The following is a 4,091-nucleotide window of genomic DNA, read 5'->3' as shown; positions in this document are numbered from 1 at the left end:
AGCGGGGGGTGACTCTTGGAGGGTCCCCTCTTGTCACAGCTCCGTCGCCCCCCAGGACGGCCCCATCACCCTCTTGTCGCGGACCCACCGCCCCAGAGGCGCCGCTCCCCCCCGGCCCCATCTGCCCCTCCGGAAGTTCCCTCAGGGACGGTACCAAAAGTTACACCCCAGCTCCCTCTATACGCCCCAGTGGTTTTATTTTCTGGTTTTTTTCTCGTTTCCCGGAAAGGGGCAGTTTAGGAGAAGAGTGACTAAAGTGATGTCCATGCTGAGGGTCAATGCTCTGCAGTGCACCGTGGTCACAATTACAGCACCAGAGCAGAACTGTGCTGGCACAGACTGGGGCTCTGTGGTGCTTTGGGCAGCGCACCCTGGGGTGCTCAGCTCACTTGGCACGCAGGTATCGTGGTTCTGGCAGAGGGTCTCCAAAGTGTGCTGGGTGGGACCACAGCTGGGTGGTGAACCAAAGCTGCACCAGAGCCCCCAGAGACTGGGAGACCCCTGGCACCAAGATGCAAGAAACAAACCCAGCACCAAACCCCAGCACCCAATCCCAGTCCCGAGACCCCAGCCCCCAACCCCAGCTCCCAACCCCAGCACCCGGTTCCAGCTCCCAACCCCAGCTGCACCCCGCAGCATCAAGGCCACCATCTCCAGGGGGTGGAAAAGAAAACAATGTGCCGCTGTGTGCCTCCACCAACAAGGTCATGTTTTGTCTCCAGCCTCCCTCCTCCCCCCGGCGCACATCACTCTGTGCGAGTTTTCTCTGTTCATTAAAACAGGCAGCATCTTCCTGATTGACTTTTGGGTGCCAGCTGATGAAGCTTCGGCCGGTCGCCGGTCGCTGGGCAGCTGCTGCTGCTGGAGCCATCCGGGGGCTGCAGGGAACAGAGGAAGGGGGTGCAAAGGGGCTGCAGAGCTTTCCAATTCTTGGGTTTTGAGCCCAGTGAGGCTGCTCGCTTTGGCCCAATTGAGCCCATTGAATCAGAACCTGAACACATTGAGCCTCATGGCGTTTGTTCTCGAGCTCCAGCTCGGTGCCCATCAGGGAGCACAGCCCCCACACGGAGCACCCTGGTCCTGACCTGTCTGCTCCCACCGTGGGGACACTGAGCTCAGAGCTGGGCTGGAGGAGCTGTGAGGCCGTTCCAGGGGTTACCAGGATGGGGTCCCAGGGTTGGGGCTGCTGACCACCTCTGCTGTGTTTTGGTGGAGGGGAGGAAATGCTTCTCAGCGCCGCTGCCCTGCCGTCAGAGCACAGAACTGAAGGGATGGGAGGTGATGCTCAGTGTGACTGCAGGTCGCAGTGCAGCCCCCCTTCAGCACAAGAAGAAAGGCAGAAAATCCCACCTGTGCTTTCCTGGTGGTTTTTATCTCAGCAGCACACGTTGCTCTCAGCCACATCTTTCCTTGAAATCCTCCTTCCCCTGCAAAGCCGTGGCACAAACTGAGCCCGAAGGCCCTGTGCCACCTCCCGGGCTTCGGGAAGCGGTGGGGATTTGCAGATTATGGGGCAGTTTGCTCCCCAGCAGATGGACAGGCAGCCAAATCTGTCTGCTCCTGCCCAGAGGGCCTTAGGGAGGAGAGATCTTTGCTGATGTTATTTTCCACTTTCCAGACCTACTTAAACCTCTTGCTGGTTATTAATTTACTAGGTGGTAAGCACTGACAGCCCGCAGGAGGGGGCACCCCCACCCCACAGAGTGCCCCCACCCCGCTCACCCCAACACCAACTGTCACAGACTGATGGATCAGGGAGCAGTCGCTCACCCTGCAGCCCTTAGTGGGGCCCCTCCAACAGGGACAGCCAACGGTGCTGGGAATCAAGCAGAGGGGTTTCCATATTGATTTATAAATAGTGAAGGAATTAGCTAATTAGAGCTCTTCTGGGGAGAGAATTCCAGCAGGGAGAGCGCAGAGGGACGGGGATGGCTGCTGTCAGTGCTGTGCATCCCATGGCTGGAATGAGTCCATGGGGTGGGTTGGGGGCTGCTGCACCGTGTGTCACCACGTGTCACTGCATGTCACTGCGTGTCACCACGTGTCACCATGTCTGTGTGCTCCCCAGCTCAGACTGCCTGGCCCATGGGGCTGTGCCCACGGGGCTGTATCCAGATGCAGGAGAAAAAGCTGCCTGGTGTGGCAGGAGGGGACTTCAGGGGTCAGCATGGACAGGAGGGGGAGGTGATGATGAGGGCTTTCCTGTCCCTCCTATGAGCAGACATCTGCCACCTCCAAACCTGTGACCCACTGCTGGGTCACTGCCGAGCCCCCGCCTGCTGCCTGCAGGGAATAGGGGTCCTGGGCCCCAGCGGGGGTCTGCGCAGGGCCTTCCATTACTCTCGTCCCACCCTGGGTTACCCCACCCCTTTGTTCTGTGCTGGGCACTGCCGTGGGGAGGGGTCCCTGCTGCTCTCCCAGAGCCGGTTCCGAATCTGTCCTGCCCTGGGAAATGCTCCAGCCCGGGAGGCTGCAGCGAGGTGCTGACTTCCCATAGAAACACATAAAAGGGCCCGTTCTTGTATTTGCCAGAGGCCCGTCATTTTTGGTTGTGAAGATCCCATGGCAACCAGTGCCTTGTGTAACTGCGTCTTCTATTTCTGGGGCTGCTTTTCACTTTGCTGACATCCTCCTCGCATCCCCCCGTCCTGCCCATACCCCATTTCCCATTTGCCATTTCCCACACCCCATTTCCTGGGATCGCAGCTCTGGATGGGCAGCACAGCTGTGCCCATCCCTGTGCACATCCCCAGAATCACTCCTCTCGTGTCCCAACCATTCAGGGCAGATTAAGGGCTGACTGACCCTCAGCCACGTGTTCCCGTTTTGGCCGTGCGATGAGCGCAGGGTGCCGCCAGCTTTGTGTGGAGAGGGAAGGCTGAGTCCTGCTGGAGGGTGACTGAGTGTAGGGCCTGACCTGAGAGTGTGCTTCGGAGCTCTGTCCTCACTGGAAGGGAAGTTTATGATGGAAACAAGAGCATCTCTCTGTCCAAGCACAGCTTTTCCCATCCTGTTTCCTCCGGAGGTGCCCGCAGCCAGCAGTGTGCTGAGGAAGCTGGAGGAGGTGCTGGGTCCAACCCCGCCATGGGGACCAGAGTGGGGTTGTGGTGCAGCCCCCAGCTGGGCTCGGCTCCCCATCCCTCCTCACCTGTGCACAAGGGGATCTTGGAGTGGGGTGGTGATGCCCACAGTGTCACCATCCCTATGGATCCCTATGGGGTCCTGCTTGCAACTGGCATGGACTGAGCACAGGCATGGCAGCACAGGTCCTGTGCATCCCATACAGACGCAGCCCCTTATCCCGTCCGGCCACCACCAGTGCAGCCCCCAAGGCCAACCCTCGGACCCGGCAGATGGCTGCTGCACCCCCGGAGATGGACGGCGGTGACCGGGCCGGAGACAGGAAAGCAGCGCTGGGATGCTGCAGTCCCTGCCCCCAGCGCTGGCGATGTATGGGCCCCTTTCTCCCGGGCAGTCAATGTGTCTTTTTGTTGCGCTGCTGGGTTTTGATGCCTGCGAGCAGGGACAGACAATACGTCGCATTGTTCCCTTTCAGCAACATCTGACGGCCGGGCAGAGAGAGGCCAGGGAGGCGTGGGGGAAGGGCTGCGGGGCTGCGGGGCTGCGAGATGTGGGGCTGCGGGGCTGCTTGCAGCGAGGGACGGGCAGCTGCAGTGCTGTGATGCGGCTGTCGGTGCATTTCTTGGTGCAGCCCCGGGTGCAATTCCCAGCGCAGCAGCACTGGGGGGGACGGGAGCTCGATCCTGTGGGCAGCTGCGGGGGGAGAGCGGTGGGAAAACACACGGGCAGCTGGGATCGTCCGCAACTTTCCATCAGAAATCCCCTCCTTCCCCGATCCCTCGCTGTCCCCGCCTGGATTGCTTCATTGCCGGGAGCAGAATTCCCCTCCGCCACAGAGCAGAACTGATAGCGTTCCCGGGGCCACGGATCGGACTCTGCCCGTGGGCCCGCGGAGTCCGGAGACCTCGGTGTGGGGCAAGGAGGGAGAGAGGGGGGCTCGGAGCCCATCGGGGCGCTCAGTCTGCCTGCACCCCCCGCGCCCCCCGCCCCCCGCCACGGCTCTGAACAAA

Source organism: Meleagris gallopavo, chromosome 25, assembly GCF_000146605.3.
Source record: "Meleagris gallopavo isolate NT-WF06-2002-E0010 breed Aviagen turkey brand Nicholas breeding stock chromosome 25, Turkey_5.1, whole genome shotgun sequence".
NCBI classification, from domain to species: domain Eukaryota; kingdom Metazoa; phylum Chordata; class Aves; order Galliformes; family Phasianidae; genus Meleagris; species Meleagris gallopavo.
The sequence above is the reverse complement of the archived record's forward strand: the minus strand, read 5'-3'. Positions refer to the sequence as shown.